Source organism: Podarcis pityusensis, assembly GCF_964106645.2.
Source record: "Podarcis pityusensis genome assembly, chromosome: 15".
In the NCBI taxonomy this organism is placed as follows: Eukaryota; Metazoa; Chordata; class Lepidosauria; order Squamata; family Lacertidae; genus Podarcis; species Podarcis pityusensis.
The window spans coordinates 17,284,605-17,295,068 of NC_138040.1; the positions used below are offsets into that span (position 1 = coordinate 17,284,605).

The following is a 10,464-nucleotide window of genomic DNA, read 5'->3' on the forward strand; positions in this document are numbered from 1 at the left end:
TATAAATGCCCAAAAAGAAAAAGAAATGCAATGAATAACTAGTGCAAATATTCCATCACTTTTCTAACTGCAAAAAAGTCCACTAAGAAAAGTGATGGGAATTTTCACTGGTGAGAACTTGTGAAACGGTGGATAAGGACCAAACGCTGGTGATGTCATAAAACCAGCATGCAGACGTATCAGAATGAATGCTCCATCGACAGGCAATTCTGCAACAACTGTGTTGGTAATGAGGAAGGCACATTCTCAGGTACTCTGCTACTATTCAGGGTTTTCTATCCTGATAGTGAAGTTACACCTCCCAAGGCCTTACAGGTATGCTGAAAGCGAGGGAAGGCGAGACACATCAACACAAAGAGGGCATCTCAGGACACGGTGAGTTATAGAACAAGTCAATGCACCAAAGCTATGAAATTAGGTCTCCATAAGAACTGTATTCAAATCCCGCCTATCCCTATTTCCTCAGTGGGTGACCTTGACAGCCCGCAGCCTCAGTTCTTTCTCTGTAAAATGGAGAATAAAAATGATCTTAAGTCAAGAGGTTACCGTCACAACAGCTGTAAAGCTCTTTTGACAATTAACTTGCCACGCAGAGAAGAATCCTATTACAAAGGCTGGTGTTCTATGAATCATTGCATTTCCTCAAAACACTCTGTCTTCAGGAACGCTCCAACACAGCAAATGCTCATGGAACATTAGTGTGCAAGGAAAAGCGCTTCTATCTCATTGAATGAGCCTGTGGTTCTGAATTCTGGCTCTATGTAGGTGGGCATTGGGGCTGTCCATGCAAGTTGTTGGGTTAACGTTAAGATCTAGCGCATCAAGTGGATATCATAAATCAAAGAATCATAGAATGGTAGAGCTGGAAAGGGACTCTGATGATCATTTAGTCCAACCCCCTGCTGCCCTTAATGCTCACAGCCCAGAACACCTGCTCCCAGAGGTTGCTGTCCCACTCCGCCTAATGGCACAGCCGGCCCTGGAGATAAAAACTGAGGGTGTTGGGCCCCTCATTAAACAGGCTTTAATTAGAAGGGAGGAATCGAAATGTCGGCATTCTGTTGTTCTGCGCTTCTTGCCTTCCCTGCTTCCGCTTGTAAAAGCTGAGGGTGGTTTAGTTAATACATCTGTGTGCATTTAATTTGCAAGTAGGAGGTCGAGCACAATAGGCTTCTGGCTTGCTCATAATATCTTTATTATTGTTTTTGTGGCTTTCTAATACAGCTCCTGAATTATCTTGCTACTGCAGTTGCTAGGGCTTGTTGGTGAAATATAATACTCATTGCACGCTCATGCAAACTTCCTGATTAGTCTCCCAGATGAGGAAAACAAACAAACACACACACAGAGAGAGAGAGAGAGACGTGCTCTCCTAGTCTAATTAATATAATACTCTACAAAGAAACTGATTTGTGATTGGGAATCGGACTGGCTTGCATTTCATACCTTTGTCTGAGCTGAGTTCCTCTATGTTTCCGGCCATGCAATTTCACCAGGAAAAGAGGAGCAAATGAAGGCAGGGACACCTCCCTGCATGATTCTTCAATAAGCATAGCAACATTAGAAATGGAAGGATGGAGCTCACTCAAAATACCTTATTGCTAATCTGCAGATTATTTGAATTGGGAGTAAAGATTTGTAGATGGAGGAAGTACATTTCTGCCTCAGGGGGTGGAAGCCTCTGCAGGCACCCCATTTCCTCTGCCTTTGCCTCTGCTGCAACCCTGGTACCAATTTCTGGTGAAATCTCGCCAAAATCGTGCAAGATCTTGCAGAAATCGGCATCGAGACCAGCGCTGCTTCTCAACCAGTGGTGGAGGGGGCAGAGCGGATGGCACAGGCAGAAGTGGCAGAACAACACCTCCCATTTTGCTTCAAGCAGTGGAACAGGAGATGCTTCCCCTGTCCAGCCAGCATGGCCAATGGTCAAGGATGCTGGGAACTGTAATGAAGCAATGTCTGGGAGGCCAGACTGGTGGAGTGTAGGGGTTAGAATGTCAGACTAGGACCTGGAAGACCAGGATTCAAATTCCTGCTCAACCATGAAACTCACTAGGTGACCTTGGAAGCCACTTACTGTCTCTCGGAGCCTAACCTACCTCACAAGCCATTTTGTTTATGCCACACCCACTGTGGCAGACATGTTGCTTTATGCCACACATCCCAGGGCAGCCATTTTGTTTTATGCCAAATCCCCACCCTCCTTGTGGCAGCCATTTTGTTTTATGCCACATCCCCCCACAGAAGCCATTTTACAACGGGCACACTTTCTCAGAACTCCACATGTGCCAACAGGCCCGAAAAGTTTGGTGAGCCCTGAGGGAGTCAATACTTGGCCATGAGGGCAAGTAGTCTGGTCTGGTATAAGGCATATTCCAATGCAAATAGCTGTCAAGAAAGGAAAGTAGGTTTCTGCTCTTCTCCCACTCGTTTGCGCTTGCTCTGATTTCCCATTTCCAGACTCTGCCATTCTGTCTGCGAAGAGTGAACCTGCTGCCCTCAGTCTCCCTGCATCTTAATGTTTGCCTTGTTAGCTCTTTAAAACAAATGATCTGGATAAAAGCCCATGAAAAATGGGAGGCTGGCTGTAAATATTCCGTGTAAAATAACCTCTCTGAAAAGCTGTCCTCTGCAATTCCACACAATTTTGCATTTTTATTTTATTTTTTTTAAAAAAGGCAGAAAAGGAAATAAGAGCACTTAGGCTTAATTCTGCTTGGCATGGGGTGAGAGTGGAACATGAATACAAAATGGACTTGGAGGAGATGAGCAGAATACCCTCTTGTTCATTACTGCCAAGATGATGGGAGCTTTCTTTTTCTTTTTTTAAACCCACTTAGGTTCATCCTAGTGATAGTATCAAGCCAGTAAAGGACTATCACACCCAGGTTATATTTCCTCCAGGGCTGCTTGCTTATTTGTTCATTAAAATAGCAACAGCCCACCTTTCTGATCTAAGAAGACCACTACGGTTGACTAACAATCTGCTTAGAAATTAAGATTAAAAGGTGACATACAACTGGAACAAAAGTAGGACAGAATACAGAACAGTAGGAAACCAGGAAAATCCAACAGCTATCATGCAAATTGCTGTCAAATGAGCCTTTCCAATTATGTTCTGCGAAAGTGCCAAGCTTTTACTGAATGATGGAAGACCAGTGGTGAAGGAGCCAAGCCTACCACTGCCGTAAAATATCTTCCGCAGCTGGGAGGAGGCATTCAACAACTCACACCTCTCTCTTTCTCTTTTTTAGAAAAACATACATTTTGTTTATCACTCCTTATAGAATTGCAAAGCCCCTTCCAGTATAAAATGAACGGAATTCTCCCCACCCCCTCAACTAGCAGTCGAGATCGATTCCTGCAATGGGAATCTTTTTCAGGGTGAGAGATGCATTCTACTCATGCAATGCTGTGGCAGAGTGCGCTCCATTAGTGGGTGGGGCCAAACTCAAAAGCGGGCAGGGCCAGACCCACATAGAATCATTCATTCTTAACACAGACAGAGCTATTCAACATGGAAACAGGGACATATTTTGAATTCTAAGTAGCTCCAATCAAGTTTCATCTTCATACACTTTTCGAAATTTGAAAGATGGGGGGTGAGGTGGTGGGTGAGCAAAAAGAACTCGATAATCCCAGCAGACGAATGCAAACAGCTTCAATGCACACCTGAATGGCAAGCACTGCTTTACAGCTGTTCTCTTCAAAATGCAACTGCATCCTGAATTCTTTTCTTTTTTAAAAATGCAGTTGCATCCTGAAAATAATTTGCTTGCCATTGCAGATGCATGTTTGCATACAGTGTTTGCAAGGAACTGTGGCTCCCAGTTGGCTTTAATCTTCTTGTAGCAGATTTCCTTGCAAGGGGAAGGAGCTGCAACTCTCACACACCACTATGTATGTATGCATGCATGCATGTATGTATTTGTCCAAGAATTTACATCCTGTTTTTCTACAGGGACTGCAGACTGTCTTAGGGTGTCTGTATGTTGTATTAATCCCCGAACAATAGCCTGCCCTCTATTGATTTCAAAGGCAGGTGGAACAACAACAGTTTGTGGAATGCTGCCGGGCTCTGCCCTGAACGGTGCCTTGATTCCAGTGCACTTGCATTTTCAAGAACCCATGTGGGACACACCTTAGGAAAACATGCTTTTATTGTGAGTGTTAGCAGTGGTCCTTTTAGCCCAGCACTGGGTACTCACTGACTGGCAGCAGCTCTCTGGGGGAAATGCTGGGGATTGAATCTGGAACCTTTGGTAAGCAAAGCAGATGCTCTTCATCTGAGCTATGGATGCCCCAAGAACCACCCACCTGCTCTCACTCAGATTAACTTCCACAGGGAGGGAGCTGGACCCTGATAACCAACAAAGTCAGGGACTCACATTAACAACATCTTAAGAAGGCATCTCCAAAGGCATGGGTAGGCAAACTAAGGCCCAGGGGCCGAATCCGGCCCAATCGCCTTCTAATCCGGCCCGCGGACAGTCTGGGAATCAGCATGTTTTTACATGAGTAGAATGTGTCCTTTTATTTAAAATGCATCTCTGGGTTATTTGTGGGGCATAGGAATTCGTTCATTTCCCCCCCCCCAAAAAAAATATAGTCTCCCCCCCCCCAAGGTCTGAGGGACAGTGGACCGGCCCCTTGCTTAAAAAGTTTGCTGACCCCCATCCAAAGGGATAGGAAAGGATCCCCCTTTGAAACACAGATTGAAAGCATTTCCTTTTTTTTTTTAATAATTTTTTATTAAAGTTTTAAACAAACAAAAAAGAAAAACAACACACACAAAAAACAATACAAAACTTAACAATATAAACACAAAACAATTAATAACAAACTCTCTTTTCCATTTCCAATTTTAAATTACTTATTTTCTGGACTTCCTCATACCTCCCTCTTTTGTATTCCAATCCACATTATTTATCCAGCAGTTTCTTTTCCACTTTTTTAATCCCAATCTTTAATTTAATAAAATGTTAAAATATATAACTTCAACTTTTTTAAACCTAATCCTTGATCTTAATATCCTGTAACTTTAAAGTTTTCCCTTTTAAAATCAAATTTCCATTTCTTTAAACTTCTTTAATCTTAATCTTTAATCTTAATCTATCCTTAACTTTAACCTGTGCAGCTGGAAACCACTTATTTTCAGTCCAACATCACTCTAACATTCCTTAATTTTGCAGTGTTTCTGAAGATAGTCTTTGAATTTCTTCCAGTCTTCCTCCATCGACTCTTCTCCCTGGTCACGGATTCTACCAGTCATTTCCGCCAATTCCATATAGTCCATAAGTTTCATCTGCCATTCCTCCAGCGTGGGAAGTTCTTGTGTCTTCCAAACACAGATTGAAAGCATTTCCAGTAAAGTTCCAGTTGTGGCGTCTTAGAATACCCAAAGAAAGCAGCATGTGGATTTCAACAACTTTTGAAAACAGCTCAGGGCTGGCCTCGGAGTTTTTGGCAGAAGCCAGTGTGTTAACAGGACTCCTGTTTCCTGTTCATTTCGCATCTTCTTATCAGGCCAAGGGGGCTTCCAGAACTGGGAAGTAGTTCACAGCTATTGCAGGAGGCGTCAAAAGATGTCAAGAGCACATTAGGTGGGAACAAGACCGCAGCACACACAACCACTTGCAAGTGTTAATCCCTTACTCAGTAAAAATAGAAGGTGGCAGCCGGGTGGGGGTGGGACAGGCAGTTCCAAAACAGGAGAGCCCCCCATGCTCAGCCCTTGCTTAGGTCTCCTTACATCTGTGCAAGAAGTTGGATCAGCACGTGGTCAACACCCACTTAGATGGCTTTAAGGGGGGGTCTGGCAAACCCATGGAGGATAAAGATATCAGTTGCTACTAGTCATGGTGGGTGGGTGCCATCTCCAGAATCAGAGGTGTTGTTGTTGTTTAGTCGTTTAGTCATGTCCAACTCTTCGTGACCCCACGGACCAGAGAACGCCAGGCACTCCTGTCTTCCACTGCCTCCCGCAGTTTGGTCAAACTCATGCTGGTAGCTTCAAGAACACTGTCCAACCATCTCGTCCTCTGTCGTCCCCTTCTCCTTTTGCCCTCCATCTTTCCCAAGATCAGGGTCTTTTCCAGGGAGTCTTCTCTTCTCATGAGGTGGCCAAAGTATTGGAGCCTCAGCTTCACGATCTGTCCTTCCAGTGAGCACTCAGGGCTGATTTCCTTCAGAGGTGACATGCCTCTAAATACCAGTTGCTGGGGTGGGGGGACAGCAGGAGGGGGTTCCTATGCTTGGTTCTTGCTTCCTGTGGGCTCTCCTGTAATGCTGTCCTGCTAGAACTCATAGCAGTCTGTTTAAGCTGAATGATGAAAGGGAGAAAAGACAGGATTCAGGGGCACTATCTAGGTGGGGCTTTGGGATCCGAGCCCCCCCCCCCCAAAAAAAAATTCAAGGAGGGGGACAGCCCCCATCAATATTCTGCAGCCTGGTGGTCCTTTTCATGGTGGTGATGGGCCTCAATGGGCCCACCCACAGCCCTGCCAGGTCTACCCGCAGCTATGGCAGGGCTCGAGGGGTGCAGCCGCAGAAGGCTCTGTCTGGCCACCTCCCGCCACATGACCTCACACACACAAGTTGGGCAGAATCCAGCATGTGTGACAATTCACACAGAGCATCAAGAAACTACTGAATTCGCTTCCACAAGAGGCAGTGATGGCCACCCCCTAGGATGGCTCTAAAAGAGGACTGGAGAAACTCATGGAGGACTATCAGTGGTGATCCACAGCCATGATGGCTAGGCTCAGTCTCCACTGTTGGAGGCAATAAATGTGTCCGAAGGTCAGTCACTGGGGAGAGTGGTGTTGCACTCAGGTCCCGCTTGTACGCATCCCTGCGGGGCATCTGGCTGGCCACTGTGAGAAGAGGAGGCTGTGCAAGATGGGCCTGATCCAGCCGCAGGTTTCTCCTTGCATCTGGTCAGACATGGTGGTGGTGGTGGGGAGTTGCTGGACCAGATATGGATTTTCCAGCTCTTCTTCCTACATTCGGCTACAGTGGTACCTCGGGTTACAGACGCTTCAAGTTATAGACTCCGCTAACCCAGAAATAGTACCTTGGGTTAAGAACTTTGCTTCAGGATGAGAACAGAAATTGTGCTCCGGCGGTGCAGCAGCAGCAGGAGGCCCCATTAGCTAAAGTGATGCTTCAGGTTAAGAACAGTTTCAGGTTAAGAACGGACCTCCAGAATGAATTAAGTTCTTAACCCAAGGTACCACTGTACTTGCCTACAGAAACAGAGGGTGTGTTTGGAGGGGAGGGAGGAGGGACATTTGTCTGGAGGCTGCCCTCTTCAGAGATCAGCCAAGGGTGGGTGGCTGGGTTTTGCCACATCTGAGAAGGCATCCCACCCATCCCCCAATCAGTTCCTGCCATCTCTCAGCTGAGAAGAGGCCATGTTGGAAGCAAGCAGGGGTGCAAGACATCCTTTCCCAGGAATACAGAAAATGGCTCTCATAGATTAGTGGCCTGTGGTGCGAGATGGCTGGCAGTGCATTCTGATCCAGCCAAGATCTATTTGGAATCCCTGCTTCCTGTCACTGTCACTCCCTGTGCTATCTTGTCCATTTGCTTTCTGATAAACCTACAGAGTCTCTTTAGACCTGCTCAACTGCTGGTACACCCCCCCCCCCCAGTTTTCCTAATATTCTCCCGGTGGTTTAGCACACATGCATGCAGGCACAAATCTGTGTCGAACGTGAATGGGGTGAGAGAACCTACTTTGAAGACCATGTCACTTGCTGGATCTACCAGCAAATGTTTGCAGACCTCTGTGTGAGAATGGCCAGTGCACTTGCAAGTGCTCAGGCAGATTTGCACAGCAAACGTCTCTCACCTTTCGCTTTGCTGCCTCCCTCGTGCACGGGGTGCTACGCCAGCTTTTGTCTTTGCCTCACGTCGGGAGGGGAGGAAGATGCAGGCTGGTATCTCTCTCGGCTACGCAGGTTGCGGTCTCCTGAACGGGCAAGAAAGCAATGGACCAGGGTGGGCATGATCGAGACACTGAGCCAAAACACCATTCCCTTTGAAGTTTGCGGGCATTTTGCCAGACTTCAATGGGATCCACATTTGGCTGGGGGAGAATGAGCACTGAGAATAAAATTTCAGACACCCTCCGGCTATAGATGCACTTAGAGACTTTAAAGCACTTGCACAGCATCTAAATTTAGAAGCCGTGCTTCCCTTTCATTAAAAATTCTCCTTTATTTTATATATATATATATATATATATATATATATATATATATATATATATCTGTGTTCAGCTTCCTTACCACCAGATGCAGCTGATGCCTTAAAATGACTTCTCTTCTTATGGGCTCGGCCTAACCCACAGATTCCCCAGGCTTATCACCCTTCCTGGTACCTAAGAATAGAACATGAATGGAATGAGATCATGAGTAAAATGCAAACCTCAGAGCATGTTTTTCCCCACCACCACCGCCACCACCCCCAGTCTCCATCCTCCACCACCTCCCCCTAGTTATAGGAAGAAGCCACTCTGACACAAGGCTGAAAGAGGATTTAGGGCAAAACAACAAACAAATCCAAACCTGAGCAATATCTTTCTTAGGACCAATCAAAGTATCACAAAACAGAGGCAGATTCTCTCCCACTGTTCATCTCTTTTGCTCCTGGAGTCCAGAATCACTGCAGCCCTCTGGCTTCCTTCTGGTTTCATCCCTTTCTTCTTTTCCCCACTATACTATAGCTCCATCCAAGTTCTCTTTGCCAGCTTTATGTTATATACATAATAGGCATCACCCACCCCAAACACTTGCCCAGTTAGAAGAGCTCTTTCGAGTTCTGATTCCTATAAGGTTCTTGGTTTCTCCCTGGAGCAATTTCTGCACTGGGCCCTTATGATGGAATAGCCACAATTTGTTCACTCTCTTTTTACAAGGCGTTTGCATAACATCATTACCAAAGCATCTTTTCCCCATTTTCCTCCAGTTTGGTATCCTTTAAAAAAAACACCCAAGAGATAAGAAAATCTGGCTTGTTAACTTAGGTGGAATCTATGCATATATAAAAAATATTGTGCATATGCTTTAAAAAAAAACATTTTGAAAAATATATTGAATTTACCATAGCTCACAATCACCACCTAGTGTCACATTTGTATAATGCACATTACAACACACTTAAAACATTTTATTTGCAGCTGTATAGCTGAGTCCTTAGTAGAGTAGCTGTGCCATTTTCCCAGGTGCCAATGATCTTGCTCTTCTAGTTGGGTTCTGGATTCTGCATAAATTGCTCAGCCATTTTCCTTCTCTGTGGTCCACTTCTCTCTAGGTATCAACCCTATCACTTTAACCCTTCTTTTTCCATATAGCATTGCCTTTATGTCAACCCTTCACATACTCTTCCTATTCCATCACAATCAGGAGTTCGGTGGGAGGGTGGAGAAAATATTTAACGCAATACACAATTATCTCAATGCAAATTGTCCCCTTCCCAACATCTGAGGCCTGGGAAAGGAGGACTGCCCACTTGGTCAAAGAGGTGCAAGAATTTTGCAAGCAGAGTCACTATTCCACTACTGAAAGCAGAGCAGCAATGATCAGCTGCTGCTAAATTGCCCATGTCTCTAAGCAACTGTAGGTCTTTAGGTTTCATTTCCCTTGAAATGTCAGGTTCCTGGGCTGAACTTCTGAGCTTCAGGTGACTTTTTACAACCTCCTGGTAGAAACAGAGGCTCCAGGGTTGGGGGTTGGCTTTGGTAGCCCCCGAAGTTGTGGAACTCCCTCCCCACAGAGGTGAGTCTGGCAGGTTCCTTGTACAGCTTTGGGGGAAGGCTGATGTTTAGAATCCACCTTATTACTGCAATTGTAAATTGTAAGTTGATTTAGATTGTCTTTAACGTTTTTAATTGCTTCAACTTGCCCAGGGACCTTAAAGTGAATGGTAAGTAAATAATGAAGAAGAAGAAGAGGAAGAAGAGGAAGAAGAAGAAGAAGAAGAAGAGAAAGAAGAAGATCATTTTGCAACCAATAACAGGACCAAAAAACACCCAGCGAGGCAATTATTTTCCTTTGCATTTGGTGATATTTGTTCAGTTCAGAGGATCCTTGCAAGAAGTCCAGCTGCCATATTATGAAAAGCGTTTTCTGCTTTTCACACCACCGACAAAACCCAGATTAAGAAGTCAGACGAGGGGAGCTGAGGTAAGTCTCGTCTCCCATTGAGCTTTCCCACACAAAGCATCCAACTTTGTGACCTCCACTAATAGGGCTTTGTGGGATATGTAGCCTCAACTTCACTGTCTTATCTGGAAAGGTGGCCCCAAACACACACTGCCAGAAGCTGGTGACCTCACAAGATCTCTCCTTTTCCAACTCGACACTTTCCCTGAAAATTAGTGGAAGGGAGTTAATGAAAAGGTAATGCCACAACCTCACCGGAGACAGGCTGGCTGAGATGCTTGGAAGTAACAGTCTG

General features: G+C 45.2%; 1 long non-coding RNA gene across 1 annotated transcript; it reads right to left on the bottom strand.

Annotated features, from left to right (window-relative positions):
* LOC308464403 lies at positions 1 to 8,334 on the bottom strand. Its single transcript, XR_013980015.1, has 4 exons — positions 8,295 to 8,334; positions 7,856 to 7,975; positions 1,447 to 1,540; positions 1 to 503 (listed from the first exon to the last, which is right to left on the bottom strand). It is a non-coding gene; the product is annotated as an uncharacterized lncRNA (long non-coding RNA).
* Positions 8,335 to 10,464: the final 2,130 nt, after the last annotated feature.